Here is a 20,814-nt window from a genome sequence, read left to right on the forward strand (position 1 = left end):
CTTGGTTTGTATATCAGCCTTTCTATCCTAAAAAAATACACTGAAATTTTCAATTGTTTCATTTGGGTGTTGAAATATTGTGGCTAAAGGTCATCTAGTAATTTATTAGTCTTAATTTCTCTGATTCCTTCAAAATGTAAGTAACAAAAAATAATCATATTAGGTGAATTAAGGCAGTTTCAGAAAGTTAAAATGTTTTCCCTCACATGTGGAACCCAGATTAATTTGATACATGTAATCATACATGTATGGGTGGTGTGAAAATAGAAACTAAACTTTCTAAGAAACAAATGGAGTTAGTGGGAAGGGAAGAGGAAGGCAAAAATAGCCCAGTTTGGGGTATGCTCAATGTACAGTTTACCTGTATGATAATGGCCTATGTAACACTCAGTATTATAAAATAAAATAAAGTTTAACTGAGAATGGGTATGCTATTCTGCTTTTTCAAAGTGAATTAAATTGTTTTAAATATTTTTGTGCATATGCATGGTTTTCTTGCATGTTTATCTGTGCATTGCATGTGTTTAGTGCTGACAGAGGTCAGAAAAAGGTATTGTGTTTCCTGGGACTAGAGTTACAGATGGTTGTGAGCTATCCTGTGGATGCTGGGAATCAAACCCCAGTACTCTGAAAGAGCCCCTTCAAAGTGATTTTAATGTGAATATGTGTGTATGATGTATATGTATATGTGTAAATATACATACATATATATATATATATGCTTTTTAAAGTATACAATCACTTTGAGCCATTGTTGTTTAAATAATAGGTAAAATATTTTGCTGATATTGCTGCACACCCATCATTAGACTCTCTAGATTTAAGATTTTCTTAAAAATCACACAAATAGAAAATCTAAACATATAGCCATAATGGAAGAAAAGGAATAAGATGTCATGATGAAGATGTAGAGAAATTGGAGCCTTGGTACTTTCCTAATAGCCATGCAAAGTGGTGTGACAACTGTGAAAACAGCTGGACAGTCCTTCTAAAAACCAAGTTTGAAATGATCACAAATCCTAATGTATTAGTAATTTTTCTTATTATTGTGACAGAAGTTACTTAAGGAAAGAAATAGCTGACAAAAGGTACTTAAGCAAAGGAAAGCATAGGTTTGATTATAGCTTGCGGAGATACAGTCCACTACAGTGGGAAAGGCAAGCCAGGAGGGGACGAAGCCAGCTGGCCACATTGTGTCTGTAGCTCTGAAGACTACAGTAAATGAAAGTGACCTGGAACCAGGCTCTAAAACCTCAGGGCCACCCTTGGTGCTGTACTTCCTCCAACAAGGCTCCACCCCTTAAAAGTTCTACAACCTTTCCTAAGAGTGCCACCATGAGACAAGTGTTCAAAAATGTGAGCCTTTAGGGGATGTTTCCCATTCAAACCACAACTTCTAAGTGGGGATACAGACAGATAAGCACACATTCAGGGAGGGATGTGGAGAGAATGTAACCTTGCCTTAGACTCAGCCCAAGGTGAAAGTAGTCTTGGGTGGCTTGACCCCACTGAAATAAAGATCTTAGAGAGAGAAACAGAGAGAGAGAGAGAGAGAGAGAGAGAGAGAGAGAGAGAGAGAGAGAGAGAGAGAGAGAGAGAGAGAGAGTTTCAGCTCAAAACAAAAGACAGGCACTGTGACTCTGCCAGGGTATTGTATCGTAAAAATGACCATGGGTTAGGGGGAAAAAGATTTGTGGAATGGAAGAGATAGATTAGAAGTTCTGGCCAGATGGTTGGGAGGGGTGCAGGAGGGGGGCGTAGCGGGAGAGGGGAGCAGGGGGGGCGAGGGAGGATTGAGCAGTGAGCAGCAGCTGGATGGAGGGCTCCAGGTTCAGTCCATGGATGGTGCGGCTTCTTCTGTGAGATAGAGGCTCTGCTAGACTTCTGAGAATTACGCCAGAGGATTTGCCCTCAGGAGCTGATACCCAGAAGGTTTCATACTTGTTCTCCTTAATCTCCTTTCCCTCCTGTTTAGGGTAGTTGGATTGTAAGGGAGGTACGTTCCTTCAATAAATTCATAATAAAGGAAAATTGTTAAGGAATCAGAGCCAACAGAGGGATCATTCATAATTGCTAAAAAGTAGAAACGGTTAATATGTCCTTAGGCAGGACAAGGGACAATCAGAACGTAGAGACGCATACTACAAAATATTATCCAACCATCCAAAGGAAGACAGCCTGGAAGGCTGCCCAATACGGATGAAAGCTGACAGCATCATGCTGAGTGAAACAAGCCAGGCACAAACAGACAAACGCTGTGTGATCTCACACTAATTTTTTATCTTTACCACTGATGACATTGTTTCAGTCAGTTTTCAGCCAAATCTGTTACTGTGGTTCTGGCTTTGTTAATTCCTGTGTTTTTTAATCTTCTAGGATTGCTCACTGAGGCCTCAATACCTCCACATCTCCATTATATAAAGTTATTTCATTAATGTGATTTTTGTCTGAGAGCATCTGTCTAAACCTGTAGCTGTTGAAACACACACACACACACACACACACACACACACACACACTTGTTGACTGAAGTATTTCCTGTACCACCTTTTAATCAAATGTTGATTGGAGGGATGGTACTTATTTTAACCAAAATATAGGGAAAACTTCTGGTGATTGGGAGGCTGGCCAAAATCATCTAAAACACATATGACCTTAAGGTGATGGTTCACATGTGTTTTGTTCCTTAATTAGCTTTCCTTTATAAAAACTGCAGAATTAAAATGTCATCAAACTTTATTTTACTCACACAGCAAATCATTTACTAAATGGACAAATCAAAATTTAAAATTTCCCTAAAGTTTCTTTCATGAAACAGTAATTAAATATTATACATTAAGATATTAAGATATGAATGGACAACAAAATATCTAGCCTTTCAGTAATAAGCAGTTTTGCATATATATGCACATTCTTTGTGAAGTTTTACATTTAGCACAAACATAAGATTCAAGTTTAAAAATCACGTGTTTGGGCTAGGGAGATGACCTGGTGGGTAAAATGCTGAGGAAATGTTTAAGCAGGAAGGACTGAATTTGAATGCTTATCACCCACTTAAAGTGCTGGGCAAGGCTTGCAACACCAGTGTGGGTGAGGGGGAGAGTGGAGATAGGCAGACCCCGGTTGCTTATTGGTCAGCCAATCTAACTTCAATGATGTGCTCCAAATTCAAATGGGGACCCTTACTCAAGATGAACACTCCCGACACTGGCTTCTGGACCCTGTGCACTCATGCGTAAGTACATCCACAAACATATACATTCCTAGTCACACATAGACCACATGTGTGTGCGTGCACATGCACATAGCATGTTTTATTTTAAATCTCACTGTGTAGTAAAGGTAAGTAGGTTAAGCACGGGCATAAAAAAACACATTATCTCATCATCAAACCCCTACCCAGATCTAGCCAAGGGTCAGGACATTCTCCACAGTTAGGTGGAGACTGGGGACTGACTTTCACACCAACTCTGGTGCCCCATATTTAGCCATGTTCCCTTGATAGGGAAGCCTGGGCACTTGAGGGAAGGATAGCAGACTACCAAGAAGAAACTTGATACCCTAGCATCATATTCAAGGGGAAGAGGTCCCCCTCAGTCACAGTCATAGAAAAGGGGAATGGGGTGAAAGCGGGAAGGAGGGAGGAATGGGAGGATGCAAGGGATGGGATAGCAATTGAGATGTAATATGAATGATTTTATTTTTCAATAAAAAAACATACTATCACATTTTACAGACAAGAATTTGGTCTTTTTTTTTTTTTTTTTTTTTTTTCTACTATTGAAAATCATCAGGTGCACAAGCCACAGCTGATGCCCAAGATAAGCAGAATTGATTCCCAAGCAGTTCAACAGCCAACGCAGGGGCCGTTTCTGCTGAACACATTCTTTTCCACTTTGGGAATCTACAGTCTAATCGTGTAGCTTTGAATGTGCAACCCCTATCCCGTCACATCCCGATAAACATCTTTTAGTGCTGGAAGAGCAATTTTCTCCTTAGCCTTGAAATCTCCTGTGGTTAGTATAAAAAGCAAATGATTTATTGTCAGTGTGCAAAGCCTGTTTTTGAATTAACATTTATTTTTATCTGTATGAATCTTTGTAGGATTTGGAAAGATGTTGAACTTGTTCAGATTTGCACGTGGCATCTGCTCTCCTGATTTACCTTGATTAGACTTCTGACCATCAGGACGTTTCATCTACAGGCTGCTCTTTGATAGGATCCTGAGTGGAACTTTCTCCTGGAGAATACTTGGAGGTATTGGGCATTGAAAGGCAAAGTACTACAGAGTTGTAACAGGAAGGCTATTATGATTAAACTAGCATTAATTATGTATCAATGAAATAGTATCATGTTTTGATTCACAGAGGTGCCTGGAATATCTGTGTTGGCTGCACAACCACTGCGCATTAACTTCTAAACACTAAAAACTACTAAATAAAACCTTTGAATACAAAGTAAAACATGTAGTTTGGTTGCAAAAGACAAGCCTTGCCTTGGCCCTGGGTAAATTTACACAAAGCTATTAGCATTCTAATTCCATTTCTTGTGCCTTTTTCCATCCTTACATAATTCTTAAACTATTAAGTGCCCAGGTAGTTTGAACTGAATGAAGAACATTCAAATTTTGTGATACCAATGTGATCAGAGTGGATTTTGAGAAAACCCCTTAGGCTTCCATTCTTATCTGTCTCTTCATAACCTCTTCCCCAGAAGACAAGGGAGGGCTTACTTTTCACAATATCAGATGAAGAGACTGGGAATATTATCTTCAGCAACTCCCTCCACTCCTCCCTCTTGGTAGCTTTTGTGTCAGAAGTTTATATCTCGTCTGCAGTAGACGCCTAGTTCTCTAGGGAAAGGTCTACCTTTTTCTACCTAACTCTTTGGCTGAGGAATGTTCACGGGCATCTACTAACTCAAAAGTCCCTTGCCTCAGTTTTTAGTAAACAAGTCTGTGTTCTTACCTATAAAGATTGTCGTTTTAATTTTCAATGTGTGTTTGTACGCAGATCTGTGCTTGTGAGTGCGGCTGCCAGCCGATCCAGAGAAAGGGTACTGGATGCCTTGGAGCTGCAGTTACATGTGGTTGTCAGGCCCCTGATGCCAGAGCTGGGAACTGAACTCCAATTCTCATAGGAGAGTACTCATTCTTTTTTGTTGTTGTTGTTGAGATTTATTTTATTTTATCATATTACAATTTATTCACATTACATCCCAATTGCTATCCCCTCACTCTTATTTTCCTGTTCCCACCCTTTTTCCCTCTTCGGCCCGATTCCCCTCCCTCAGAACTCTGACAGTTGGTATCATCCTCCCCTACTGTCTGACCACAGTCTATCAAGTCTCATCTGGACAGCCTGCTCCCCCTTCCTCTGTGCTCCTACAGGGCCTCTCTGCCAAGGGGCAGTGATCAAATAGCAGGCACCAGAGTTCATGTTAGAGACAATGCCTGCTCTCCCTCCCTCTACCTCTACATTTGGAGAATGATCTGTCCTTCAGCTATATCTGAACAGGGGGTCTAGATTATCTGTTTGCAATGTCCTTGGTTGGTGCATCAATTTGTTCAGCCTCCACGCCCTAGCCCCGGGTCCAGATCCACCAGCTCTGATAGTCTCTTTGTGGAACTCCTGACAACAACCCCCTTCCTTCCATTCCCCCAACTCTTTCACACAACTCACAGAGCTTTGCCCAGAGTCCAGCTCCAAGTCACAGTATCTCTCCTGATCCCCCTCTGGCTGGAGTCTCTCAGAGGATATCTATGTTGGTCTAATATCCATATAGGTGAGTATATATACCATGCGTGTCTTTCTTAACCTGAACTGCTGAGCCATCTCTCTAGCCCCTAAAGATGGTATTTGTCTTTCTGTTTTACTCACATGCCTCATTTGTTTCAGAACATAGATAGGGAATGGATGGATGTGTTAGCTTTCTACATGTCTAACAGGATATTAAAGAGCTATAGGAAATGCTCGTTTGCTTGATGGTGTACAAGAAGCTGGTCTGAGGTTTCATTCTATAATAAATACAGAGCTCTATATTTCTGTAACAACTCTTAAACGTGACCACCTAGTAAAATGAAATTAGTGCAAGACACCAGATGAAGAGATAGGTCCCTGATTCCACAATGCAAATGGCTCTTAAACTGTAGCACATAACAGCATCTCCCGGGGGCTGGGGGCAGGCACGTTAAAACATGGGCTGCTGAGCTGTGCTGCCAGAGTTTCTGACTCAAGGGCACAGGAAAAGACAAAGTACTTACGTTTCTCAGGTTTGCTGACGGTTCTGGTCCAGGGATCTCCTCATGGAAGCTACTATGCAGAGCAAATGATTCTTGTACATGGTGACTCCTTTACCCACATCTCAAGAGTTTCTCTGGAAATAGCAGAAATGGGCTCTTTCTTCAAGACAAAATCCTTTTGATTGATCAGGAGTCCCACATACCACCTGCTGCTTTCTGAAAGCTTCATCAGACTCTACCGAATGAAGTGCCCGGACTTCTCTTGGCCACCTGTGTATCTGCCAAGTAGCGATCCCCAGTCATTGACTAGGCTGAGCACACAGACGAAGATTCTAAAAAGACCTGTTAAACTGTAACTCCCAGGGGGTGCCAAGGCTAGATGTTTTCACCGGTTAGTTAGATCATCTACTTACTCTAGAAGCTGCCAGATGATCGTGATGTTAATCCTATCTGATTAAAGCTGGCAGCAGCGGGTAGTTTTGATTCAATACAGAATCTTCATTTCTACTCATCTCTCAGAGAAAGTAGGACAGAAATCATTGCTCATTTTATATCAGGGTAGATGTGTTGTGAAAAAAAAAAATTCACACATAGATTAGTAGACTGGATGATACCTTGAAGAGACTGCAACTTGCCTAAAGTCACATAGCTCATTAATAGAGAGTCCTATAAAACTCTGAATTTTACTTCAGATTTTTGTATTAGAGCATTGACTCTATTTCACTTTGTTATACATTTAGAAGAGCCACACTTTATATATGCACTTCTAATTTGTAGGCATTTGGGCAGGAGATAGAAATTTGAGAAGGACACACAGATTTCATTATGGCTTGTAATCAAAAGGGAAAGCAAAGACATCGACATGCATAAGTGCATTATAAGACAGAAAAAGGCATAGTTCCCTGAAATATAGCTAGTTGGTAGAGGTAGAAGCTACTACTATGAGGGGAAAGGGAATCTGTTAAAACCCCTCATAATGATTGCCCCAAATAACCCCTGAATTCTATATACTGTTTGATGCAGTAACATTCTATGACTTACAATAGTTGTACTTTAAAATTTTCAAAAATTTTCTTCACCTTCACCATGCATACATTACCTGAACTTTCTGCTTAAAAGTGTTTTAATTGCTTTCAATCAAAGCAAGCAAGGACGCGAAGGGAATACACAGCCCTTAAAATAAGCTCTCAGTTTTTCAAAAATAGAAAGGTGCCTGCAGGCACTCACACTATTATAAAACCACATTCCTGTCCAAATGTGTTAAAAACTAGTTGTCAATTGAAGGGACGATATTGCCCACGTGTTTAAGAGCACAAATCAACTTCAAACAGTTGAGCATAAATAAACCCCAAAGAGTAAGGCGATTGCAGCTATTTACATCAAGGTAACACAAATGTGGATCTTGAGAAGATAAGATTTTGATGTCAGTCATTAGGCTATTTCATTGCTAATACCCAATATCATAACCTGCACTGAGGACACTGGAGCTATTACCTTGATATATGAAGATGATAATGTCATAACCAACAGCAAAAAAAAAAAAAAAAAAAAAAAAAAAAAGACAATCAAGAATAAATCCAGAGCAGTAGCATGCATTTGTAGTTTTCTTTATTTGCTGAACTAATATCTGTTGTTCTCAGAATAGTAAGGACACTGTGGTAACCATGGACCATTCTCGTATTGCTGTACTGCCTTTAGGCAGGGGCATACTGAAAATATTTAGGAAAAAATTCAACATACTTTGGATAGTTGCTGAAGGGGGGGGGATTTTTTTTCGAGGCAGGGCATCTCTGTGTAGCCTTGGCTACCCTATTTTTCAGATTACATGGCGATTGTTATCCCCTCACTTCTACCAGTAACCACCCTTCCTCCCTCTTTTGTCCTATTCCCTTCCTGTAGACCTTTGACAGAAGGAGACCTCCTCCCCCACATTATGGCCACAGCCTATCAGGTCTCACTGGATAGCCTTCTTCCCCTTCCTCTGTGCTTCCCACCAAGGGGAAGTGATCAAATTGGGGGCACCAGAGTTCAAGTCTGAGGCAATCCCGCTCTCTTCACAACTGTGGAGAATAAGCTGTCCATTGCCTAGATCTGAACAGGGGTCTAGGTTTACTGCAAGCATTGTTTTGGTTGGTAGAGCAGTTTGTGCAGGACCTCCTGGGTCCAGATCCACCAGTCTTGATGATCTTCTTGTTGGGCTCCTGGACCCTCTGGGTTCTTCCATACCTCCATTTTTCCATACCATTCTCACCTGGAGTTCAACAGTGATTCCCAGCATCTGTCCCGCTCCCAACTGAGTGGAGACTCTCAGAGGACAGTTTTCACCCAAATAATGAGCTTCTCCACAGATACAATAAGCTAAAGTAAACCAAATTGGAAAAGTATAAAAATAGGTTTATTGGTAGCAACTCCCGGGCTGGTACATGGGTCCCAGAGAACAAGGACAGAAATGTCATGTACTCCGGCTAAGGTGAGGGTCTTTTATACATCCTAGGCAAGGGGTGGTGATGTGTCAGCCAGGAACTAGGGTTGTGCCCATATATGTTCAAAAGTTGAGCCCCTGGGTGAGCACTCTTGGGTCGGCTAGCCGGTTGCACCAGCTGCCAGAAATGGGGAACTGAGCTTCAGAGGCACCATCCCTCTGTTCAAAATTTTTCAGTGTGATGAGATTGGGGGAAAGGGAGGAGGAACGGGGCTTCCAGGGCAACGCAGGGGCAAGCCAGAGGCCCCAACTGAGTAAGCTCAACCAATTACCTTTGAAATCTAAACTTATTTTCTCTTTAGACGAAATTTGGAAGTTGATAATTCAACTGTGTCTTTATCACTTATCTATATCCCCCCGCCCACGTCCCCCTGCCCCCGCGCCAAAGGTTTGATCTTCTTGGGAAGTTGGGCAGATTGAACCTGGGGCCTTATGCATGCTATGAACGTGTTCCACTTCCTCACCTGCCATAGCTTTAACTCTTCGGCTGTCTTAGGGTTTTACAACTTCAGCACCATCGGCTTTTGGAACTGGTCACTTCTTGACTACAGCATCCCCATCCATCCCCTACTCCATACAAGCCACCCAGTTATGATATCGGACGTCGGTGTGTCATGACATCACTAACCTTCTTGCAGCCGCTGCAAGTGGAGAGCCACTGTTTTAAAGTTTTCAAGCATTTCTTGAGTTCAAGCAAAGTTGGTGTAAAACTGGTGGTTATTCAATTAGTAAAACTGAGTAGGCTCTGATTGGGCCCCATATGGGTAAACTTGACACTTGCTACATTTCAGGTGATGAAGCTTCTTTCTATCTTACTTTGCAGTTACACACATGAATGCCTTTCTTTCCTCTTAGGTGGCAAATCACAAGGTAAATTTAAGATAGGAAGTTTGAGGAATAAGTGAATAAAAGAGATGGAATAGAGAAGATGCTAAGGATCAGAAAATATGAAATAAAGCATTTTTCATAATTTCTCTGTTGATATTCACATTAGACATGGATGTATATGGCTACTAGTTAAACTAGCAGTTAATGAGCTTCTAAGCTTGTAAATTTCTAGTATAGGGGGATAATATAGAAATAAAAAAGAAATATAGAAGAAAATGGAAAATGCTACAAACCACTATATACTCTGAAACAGGCGGACAGCGCTAATAGATAGGGTTACGTGATAGCCATGTTGACTGAAGTATTTCTTGTTACTACAGAGGCTTGATACTTTAGCAGTGGGAACGGGGCAAAGGGTCCACAGATGGTCCAGGTGGAGCATCTAAGAATCTTCTCATTGTTTGAATGGCAAATGTCTCCAAAAAGCTCATGTGTCTGAACACTTGGTCTCTAGCCAATTGTGTTGTCTGGGGGAAACCTTTAAGAGGTGAGGCCTAGCTGTTGCAAAGAAGCCATTGGGAGTACACCTGGGGTGGTAGCCTGCCTCCACTTCATCTCCATCTGATAGGCCCCTACTGTGGCTTCCCTGTTATTACATGACCTACCCTCTCCGAAATAAACCCTTCCTCCATTAAGTTGTTCTGTCTGGAACTTGTTTGGCATGATGAGGAAAGCCAAATTAAAACTAACTAACTAACTAATTAAAACCAAAAACCAAGCAAACAAAAAAACTCAACCTGGTACTCTAAGTGGAACTTTTTTTTTTTTTTTAACTTTTTAAATTATTTTTATTCTTTTCTTTTTTCTTTTTTTATCTTTTTATCTTTTTTATTTTTTCATATTACATCTCAATTGTTAGCCCTTCCCTTGTATCCTTCTATTCCTTCTGCTCTCCCACTTCCCCCCTTTTCCCCTCCCCTATGTCTGTGACTGAGGGAGACCTCCTCCCCCTATATATGTTCTTAGAGTATCGAGTCTCTTCTTGGTAACTTGCTACCCTTCCTGTGAGTGCCGTCAGGCTTCCCCATCCAGGGGACATGGTTGGAAAAAGGACACCAGAGTTCATGTGAGAGTCAGTTCTCACTCTCCACTCAACGGTGGAGAATATCCTGTTCATTGGCTAGGTCTGGGTAGAGGTTCGAAGTTTACTGCCTATATTCTCCTTGGCTGGTGCGTTAGTTTGAGGAGGACCCCAGGACCCAGATCTGCTGGTCATAAAGTTCTTCTTGTAGGTTTCCAGGACCCTCTGGATCCTTCTATTTCCCCATTCTTCTATGCTATTCTCACCTAAAGTCTCAATAGGATGTCCTCTCCTCTGACCCACTTTCTTGGTAAGTAAAGTTTTTCATGGTACGTATCCCTTGGACTAGTGTTTTGATATAAGTGAGTATATACCGTTTGTCTCTTTTTGCTTCTGGGTGAACTCACTCATTATGATAATTTCTAGTTCAAAACATTTGTCCACAAATTTCGGGAATTCCTTGTTTTTAATAGCTGAGTAGTATTCCATAGTGTAAATGTACCACTGTTTCTTAGTCCATTCTTCTACTGAGGGATACTTAGGCTGTTTCCATGTTCTGGCTATTATGAATAAAGCAGCTATGAACATGATTGAGCATATGTCCCTGTTGTGTGGTAGGGCATTTTCTGGGTATATTCCAAGGAGTAGGATAGCTGGGTCTTGAGGAAGCCCTATTCCCATTTTTCTGAGAAAGCGCCAGATAGCTTTCCAAAGTAGTTGTACTAGTTTGCATTCCCACCAGCAATGAAGGAGTGTTCCTCTCTCTCCACATCCTCGCCAACATGTGGTGTCACTTGAGTTTTTGATCTTAGCCATTCTGATGGACGTAAGATGGAATCTCAGTGTCATTTTGATTTGCATTTCTCTGATGACTAAGGAGGTTGAGCATTTCTTTTTTTTTTTTTTTTTTTTTTTTTTTTATTAATTTATTCTTGTTACATCTCAATGTTTATCCCATCCCTTGTATCCTCCCATTCCTCCCCCCGCATTTTCCCATTTTCTTTAAGTGTTTCTTAGCCATTTGATATTCCTCTGTTGAGAATTCTCTGTTTAGTTCCAAGCCCCATTTCTCAATTGGGTTGTTTGGTTTGGTGGTGTTTAATTTCTTGAGTTCTTTATATATTTTGGATATTAGAACTTTGTCAGATGAAGGCTTGGTGAAGATCTTTTCCCAGTCTGTAGGCTGTCGCTTTGTTCTCTTGACAGGTTCTCCTGCCTTAGAGAAGCTTCTCACCCTCATGAGGTTCCATTTATTAATTGTTGATGTTAAGGACTGGGCTGTTGGTATTCTGTTCAGGAAGTTGTCTCCTGTGCCTATGTGTTCCAGGCTGTTCCTTACTTTTCCCTCTAACTGAATTAATGTCTCTGGTTTTAAGTTGAGGTCTTTAATCCACTTAGACTTGAGTTTTGTGCATGGTGACAAATAGGGGTCTAATTGCATTTTTCTACATGTAGACATCCAGTTAGACCAGCACCATTTGTTGAAGATGCTATCATTTTTCCATTGAATAGATTTGGCTTCTTGGTCAAAAATCAAGTGAGAAAATGTATGTGGATTCATCTCTCGGTCTTCAATTAGATTCCATTGATCCACCATCCTATTGCTGTGCCAGTACCATGCTGTTTTAATTACTGTTGCTCTGTAGTACAGCTTGAGATCAGGTATGGAAATTCCTGATCTTTTATTGTGTAGGATTATTTTTGCCATTTTGGGCTTTTTATTTCTCCATATGAATTTGAGAATTGATCTTTCAATATCTTGAAAATATTTTGTAGGTATTTTGATAGGGATTGCGTTGAATCTGTAAATTGCTTTTGGTAAGATGGCCATTTTTACTATGTTAATTCTCCTGATCCACGAACAAAGTAAATCCCTCCATCTTCTGATGTCATCTTCAATCTCTTTCTTCAGCGGTTTAAAGTTTTTTTCAAATAAGTCCTTCACTTGCTTGGTCAGAGTTATTCCTAGATATTTTACATTGCTTGTAGCAATCGTGAAGGGAGTAGTTTTCCTAATTCCTTCCTCTGCCTGTTTGTCATTTGTATATAGGAAAGCTACTGACTTTTTTGAGTTAATTTTGTATACTGCCTATTTGCTGAAGTTGGTTATCAGCTGTAGGAGTTCTCTGGTGGAATATTGGGGGTCACTTATATACACTATCATATCATCTGCAAATAGGGATAATTTGACTTCTTCCTTTCCCATTTGGATCCCCTTGATCTCCTTTTGATGTCTTATTGCTCTGGCTAGAACTTCAAGAACTATATTGAAGAGATATGGGGACAGAGGGCAGTCTTATCTGGTCCCTGATTTTAGAGGAATTTCCTTGAGTACCTCTCCATTTAATTTAATGTTCCTATTGGTTTGCTGTATATAGCCTTTATTATGTTTAGATAAGTGCCTTGTTTTCCTGATCTCTCCAGAACTTTAAACATGAATGGGTGCTGGATTTTGTCAAATGCTTTTTCTGCATCTAAGGAGATGATCATGTAGTTTTCTCTTTCAGTTTGTTTATATGGTGGATTACATTGATGGATTTCGGTATGTTAAACCATCCCTGCATGCCTGGAATGAAGCCTACCTGGTCATGGTGAATGATGTCTTTGATATGCTGTTGTATTCGTTTTGCAAGTATTTTATTGAGTATTTTTGCATCAATTTTCATAAAAGAAATTGGTCTGAAATTCTCTTTTATTGTTTGGTCTTTCTGGGGCTTAGGTATCAACGTGACTATGGCCTCATAGAAGGAATTTGGTAATGTTCCGTCCATTTCTATCTTTTGGAATAACTTGAATAGTATCGGTATTAGCTCCTCTTTGAAGTACTGGTAGAATTCTGCGCTGAAGCCATCTGGCCCTGGGCTTTTTTTGGTTGGGAGACTATCAATGGTTGCTTCTATTTCTATAGGTGAAATAGGGCTATTTAATTTGTTTATCTGATCTTGATTCAATTTTGGCAAATGGAATCGGTTGAGAAAATTGTCCATTTCCCTTAGATTTTCAAATTTTGTGGCATAAATGTCTTTAAAGTAGGTTCTTATGATTCTTTGTATTTCTTCGGTGTTTGTTGTTATGTCTCCTTTTTCATTTCTGATTTTGTTTATTTGGATAGTGTTTCTCTGTCTTTTAGTTAGATTGGCTAAGGGTTTATCTATCTTGTTAATTTCCTCAAAGAACCACCTCTTGGTTTTGTTGATTCTTTGGATTGTTCTCTTTGCTTCTAATTTATTGATTTCAGCCCTGAGTTTGAATATTTCTAGAGTCTACTCCTCTTGGGTGTTTCTGCTTCTTTTTTTTCTAGAGTTTCCAGAAGTGTTGTTAATTTTTTTATGTGGGATGTTTCCATTTTCTTTTTAAAGGCATTTAGTGCTATGAATTTTCCTCTTAGCACTGCTTTCAATGTGTCCCACAAATTTGGGAATATTGTTCCATTATTTTCATTGAATTTCAGGAAGTCTTTTATTTCTTCCCTTATTTCTTCCATGACCCACATGTCATTAAGTAGACAATTGTTTAGTTTCCACATGTTAGTACGCTTTTTGTTGTTTCTGTTGTTGTTGAAGTGCAGCCTCTAAGTGGAACTATTATTGTGATAAACCTGACCTGTGGCTTATAGACGTTTAAAACTAGATTGTGGGAGGAATGTGGACAACATGGGCTAAGAAATCCCTAGAATGCTGCAACAAAAATATGTAAGTAAACTATTCTGGTGGAAGTGGGGAAGACAAGAATGCCTATGGAAGTACAGACAGGAAGCATGATGCCTGCCAGGTTTCAGAGAGGTATGAGGAGTTTCTCCAACCAATGTGCTAGAGGCCATTTGCGTTACATTAGGCCATAAACTCTAACGACATTTTGCCCATGTCCTAAAAGGGAAACAACAACAGTGCATTAATATATTTTTCACAGGAAATTTCCAGACAGAATACCACTCAAGGAATAGCATATTCAGTACTCATTGCTCAAAGAAAGAGAGAGAGAGAGAGAGAGAGAGAGAGAGAGAGAGAGAGAGAGAGAGAAACAAAAATAGGACCAGATAAGTAGAAAACATAGAGGATAAAGTTATAGACAGGATGCAAGTGACCAAACCAGTCATAATTGTTATTATTTAACAATTATAACTGTTATTAAGATGAAAGAATTGACTTATCATGATGATAAGATGAGAAATACTTGGTGGGGGGAGGGCAAGATGCCCTGGAATATAATAATGCAACTGGGAGAATATTCGTGTTAAGGTGTGTAATTGAAAAGACAGAGCTTCCACTCTTCCGTACTACAACAGTAACTCAAACAGAATTCTTTCTTTATTTTAGCTGATAAGTCACACAGAGACTGTTACAACTGTGGACCAAGGGTACCAGGCTACATCTTGCATGTGCAGCAGATCAGAGGGCCAGTTTCTCAAGCCTCCAGGATGTAAGAACCATGGGGTTCTGTCAGTTTCCAACAAGGCTCCAGAGGGAAAAAAAGCTAATGGACTAGCCAACATCTATGAGATTGGGTTTTCCATATTGAGCTCTAGAATGCTTGCAAGTAGGGTCATGAAAATGAAGCAAAAGTCCCTGTAGAGATCCCATCTACATGGTAGATGGCAAGAATAGATGTGTCTACAAGGAAAGCTGCTGGCACTCAGTAGTGTCAGCTCTGGAAATAGGCTGCGTGTGCTGCAGTCAGCTGAGATGGAAGAGTAGAGCTGTTTAAACACACTGGAACCCAGATGATAACACCAGGAGCAGCGAATGTTAGATGTGGAACTGTAAGATGCAATGCGTGTCCAGAAGGGCTTGATTCTTGCTTTTGTCCCATCTTTGTTATGACTCTGTTGTCATCTGAATGAGAAATGTTGCTCGTAGCCTCAGGCAATATTTGAGTATTCGGTCTCCAGCTCCTGATGCTATTTGAAAAGGTCATGCAAGCTTTAGGAGATTTAGGAGGTTTGCTGGGGGTAGGGGACACACTTCCCTACAGGCAGGCTTCGAAGATTTGTAGTCTGGTCCTGCATTTTTCTTTCTCTTTCTCTGCTTTCTTTGTGTGGGTAAAGATATGATCAGCTAACTTCCTGCACTTTGTTCCATGTTTTCTCCAAGTGTTCTATGCCTTCCTTGCTACAGTGAACTCTGTCTTTCTTTAGCCATAAGCTAAAATTAACTTCCTCTTCCACTTCTCACAGCAACTAGAAGAAAACCAAAAAAAATCCTGTTCCTCCCTTTCAGAAGTAGAATGATTTCTGTATACCATTGGATACTGGAATTACGCAATTTGTGTTTTGATTTGACAAGGGCTCACAATTAAAGTCTCAGAAGAGACCTTATGGATGGACTTTTGAACAGTGTTGGGATTGCTAAGACTCTGGGGGTATTTGAAGTTGGACTGAATGTATGTAATATGGATACGAAACTAGTAGGGACAGGGGCAGAATATAACGGTTTGAATATGAAATCCTTCCATAAGTTCTCATGCTTGGACAATACTGTTTTGGGACATTATAGATGCTTTTAGAAGGTAAGACGTAGGTGTCTGAAGGGCCACAGTGAATGGAGTGGTTAGGATGTGTTAAAGCCAGCCATGCCTCAAGCCCTCATCCATGCTGCTTCTTGGTCAGCTCCATGCAACAAGCAACGCCTCAGTGAATGGAGCCCCTGATTTCATATATTCCCACCTGTCAGGGACTGTCCCCTCAAACTAAGAGCTAAAGTAAGTCTTTCCTCCATCTACTTACATCAACCAGGTATTTTGGTAAAAGCGAAAGAGAAAGCTAATGCAGTTTTTTTTCTTACTAGATCTTGAAGATGGGGAATTTAAGAATGGCTTAGGGTCAGGACAGGCGAAGCAGCAGATGTGTGCACACAGATTTGGTGGAGTCCTGTACAGGCCAACAGCATCAGCAGCATCTCTCCTGCCAGGTACCTCATGGGGCAGTGTTAATGGCATAGAGCATTCTTCTTAAACTTGCTCTTCACAGGGTTTTGTTATGGAAACAGCTCCACAACTGCCTTCTGAATAAGAAAGCATTACATGTGAAGCAGCCCTAATCCCAATATTGTTCACCTTTCCCATAATTATATATTTCACGATCCCATTTTATGCATAAAAATGACAATTTTATGTGCCTTTAAATTTTTTCTTAATTCTGCAATTCTGCAATTGTGGTTGATTTAATAAGTTTGACTGACCTTCTACATGAAGAAAATTTTATGATAATATACTAACATTATTTCTCCCTCAGTTACATGTTAAATTTTTGTTGAAATAAAAAGGAAGACAAACAGCATATATTTGGAAGGCAAAATATGGACTTCAAAATATATGGTAGGTCAAAGACTTGGAAGCAATCTGGAGCAGAAGATGAATCATGGTTTAAATATTAGGTTTAACATATTAAGGGAAATCTACGTCAAAGGTAAAGAACTAAAATATTTATATTTCAAATGCCTATCTAAATATTCCAATTAACTGGCATGGCAGTGAAATCTCTCTTTTGATTTCACACATGCCCACTGATGAATACATGGACAGTCCCTCATCATGCTGTGCTATCTGTGATGTGTTAGACATATTACAAACACTTGAGTGGCATTAAGTACAAAAAAGGAAACCGTAAATCTATTCTAGACATCTTTATGTTTACGTTACTTTATGACTTTACCAAATTATATATTCTACTTTCAAAAGTGACTACTAGAAAACATTCTAGGCATTTATTATATTATCCTAGAGAAACTATGCTTTTATCAGTATATGCAGCTTCATTTTTCTTGACGGTGTCATATTTTGAGACTTTTCTAAAGTAGCAATCACAGCTAGCCATAAATAACTAGTATTTACACTCTGCCTCTTCTGTTGCTGGATTTGGAATATAAAATACTGTGTTATGGCCCTCCTTCCTTTCCTTTTCCTTTGTGGGCAATTCCAAGCACATTTATTATTGGGCCTGAAACGACATCAGAATCCCCCTGCACAAGACACTTTGGGCATTCATAATAATCTGAATCTCTCTGATGGTCAGTTTTATGTGCGGTCCTGGCTCATCTAAGGTGTCAAGCTATCCAGTGTAACACTACGCGCTGCTCTGAGGATATCCTGAGAATGTGATTAGTATTTATATTAAGATATATTTACATAAACAAGATTATTATAGATAATCTGAAGATCTAAATCAATCCATTGAATGCAGGATGAGCAGTGTTGAGACTTTTCTAGAAAATATTCCACTTCAGCACTGTGACAAAATAATAAATCAGCTCCTGTAATGTTTCCACATTGACCATCTCCAGGAAATGACATATAGACTTAAGACATCATCCTGGGATATTTCTTTGTATCATCTATGCATCTATAGATGCACCTATCAATCTGTCCATGTTCCTAATGTGTTGTGTTGTGTTGTGTTACTAATAGTTGCACACTTTCATTACCATGGTAATATGTCACTTTGAGTAAACACCCAATACAATGTGAGCCCATTGCAATGTATATGGTAAAAAAGAAAAAACAAAACAGAAAAATAAATAATAAAGCTCAGAAAATATCTGCATGGTGTTTAAGTTTGCTTTTAAGCCTCAAGGCCACATTTAAAAATACAGTCAAAGTAGTCCATGTTCAAAGAAGAGTAACCTGGTTGCTGAGAAACAAACCAAGTCATATAAAGAATTAATGACAATAGTCAGGATGTTACCCTCCAAATGAAGCTGCAAATGTACAGGGTTGAATAGGCAATGCACAAGACAGAAATAGACAAAAGTGACTCCTGTTTACTAATGACCTTAGTCTGGTATTTGAAGGACTCAAGTTCTTTGTCAGATATTCCTGAATATTCTGGATTCTTAACCTTTATCGGAAGGAAAGCTGCTCTAGTATCCTCTGCCCGAGAGTACAACCTCTTTCCTTAGGCTCAGTACTTGCTTCAGTACTTGCTGGACAGTATGGCTAGTGTTCTTTAGCCATGGAAATGATAGTACATATCATAAAGGAAGTCATAGAGTGTTGTCTTCCACAAATGTAATATTAGCCTAGTTAATTCTGAGTAATAATATTAACAATTAGTAGTATTAACCCAGTCATTACTATCTTGTTTTCTTGGGAAAGGTGGGTGGAAGGTGGAAATTATTTAGTGTTAAGAAAAGGCTAACTAGGACACATTGAATTCTGAGGATGATAATAATGGAGCATCTGCGCATGGGAGGATTGGAGTAGGGACTACTGCTATGAGAAGCTCAAAAGACATTCAGTGAGAAGAGTAGCAATAGATTGAGAAAGACTTAACAAGTCTTGGTAAAGCCTTAACAATGGGCCATACACATAAAGTATAATAGTGAGTGCTTCCTTTACTGAGGAGAAAATGCCCTATCCACGTATGAACGTCACATTTTGCAGAGCCAATAAAAGCAGAAGTGGCCATTTCTTACTTTTCTACATGGGTGTTGATTGACCATTCTCTGTGTTCCCAGATGCAGAGAGTGGAAGCACTATCAGTGCACTTGAATGTCTTGAGATCAAGACATGACAAACTACAATTTAAGAATGACTTTCTTCTCTTACAAGGGCGGGTGGGGTGGGGGAGCTGTAATAATGCAGCTGTGTGGCTGACATGGCAAAATGTAAGCCGTGAAATCATCTGCTCTGGATATTTTTAAGTTAGATCAGTGTTGGGATGCAACAGAAAAGTTTATCTGAAAAAAAAAAAAAAGAAATTAAAAAAAAAAAAAGAAAAGTTTATCTGTTTATGTGCAAAGGAAGTAGAAATCAAATCAGTGGAGTCCAAAGATAAAATAAAATAGCACTTAGCTTTTGGTATGGAACCCAGATGAGATCTATTGGCTGTTTTCATATGTCCACTCTTTAATTCTTGCCACAGCCCATACTGCTGATATTAAAATCATATGATGTTTTATGAAACCGTGTTTCTTCTCCATGCCCAAGGCTGTGTTGGTAAATGAGAAAAGATTCCTGGGTTTCTAAAATTCTTATTGAGGTTTTTCTTTCTCTGAATTTTAGGCAGAGAATTATTGAAAAATGTGACCATGTAAAGCATAAGTCTAAATCAAGGGAGCAAATGTTTGGGATTCTTTGTGTTTGAGAGGTTGACTCCTTTCAAAACTTGACGTTGCTGCTTTTCAGCTAAAATTTTAAATTCACACTTTCTGTGGTAAATGGTCAACTCTCTTAGCTTAAAAGATTATTGACTCAAGAGTCATATATGAAGGAAAAATTAGTGAGAGAAATAATATTTGTATCTTTGCGTCAATGAGAAAAGGAATACTTAAAGTAAAATCATGTATTTTCTTCTCAAATTTCTTATTTATTGACAATCATAGTCCCCTCCCTCCTCTCCACCTGGTCCCACCCTGCATCCCTCTTCTCCCATTCACCGACCCCTATTCTCAAGACAATAAACACCCATGTAGCAGAGTAAGAAATGGCCACTTCCTATGCACAGATGGAGTCTGCTTGCCTTACTCCACCTGTGTAATAACACTAAGAGGAGACATCTGACTTGAGCCCTATTTTGATAATATTTTTGTTCATACCACACACGTGAGCTACCCATGTGCTAATTTCACAAGCCATCGCTTTATAAAAAGAAGCACAGTAAAAGACGATGTTTCTCTGCCTACCACTGTTTCAGAAATGGATTCAAAAGTAAAGACACTCCAAATAAAACATGCCCTGTAGACCATCGGTTCCTCTAGATGGCTATTCTGAGGGATTTTTCAAGCAGGAAAATGAAATGTTCTCATAAAACATATACATTTTCCCTTTTCAATCTGAATTTCAGCTAAATTGTTGGAAGCAAATTGAGTTTTCAGAATGATTTGAGGATAAGGACGGAGATTCTCTGTCACATGGAGCACTCACGAGTCAAGTCTCCGTTTAATATTCCATGGTGGACAATAAGCAGGCATCACCTTTTCTCTTTCTTTCTAATATGTGTTTTTGAAGAAGTCAGCATAGAGAGGATAGCAGCAGTATTCTTCAAAGGTACAGTTAGCTTTATGTTTTCCACAATTTTTTATAAATAGAATATTTAGTTTCCCTTCAGAAGCTTTTTTAAAACCTTCATCTCACTTTACCCTCTGAGAATGACTTTTGTTTTTGCTGTGAAATAAGTTAGCCTTTCAGAAACTTCAGTGGTTGGGCCAAGGAGTGCCTTCAATTGTAATTAAACTCCCAGTCAATGCT

This window comes from Acomys russatus, chromosome 12 (assembly GCF_903995435.1).
Source record: "Acomys russatus chromosome 12, mAcoRus1.1, whole genome shotgun sequence".
NCBI classification, from domain to species: domain Eukaryota; kingdom Metazoa; phylum Chordata; class Mammalia; order Rodentia; family Muridae; genus Acomys; species Acomys russatus.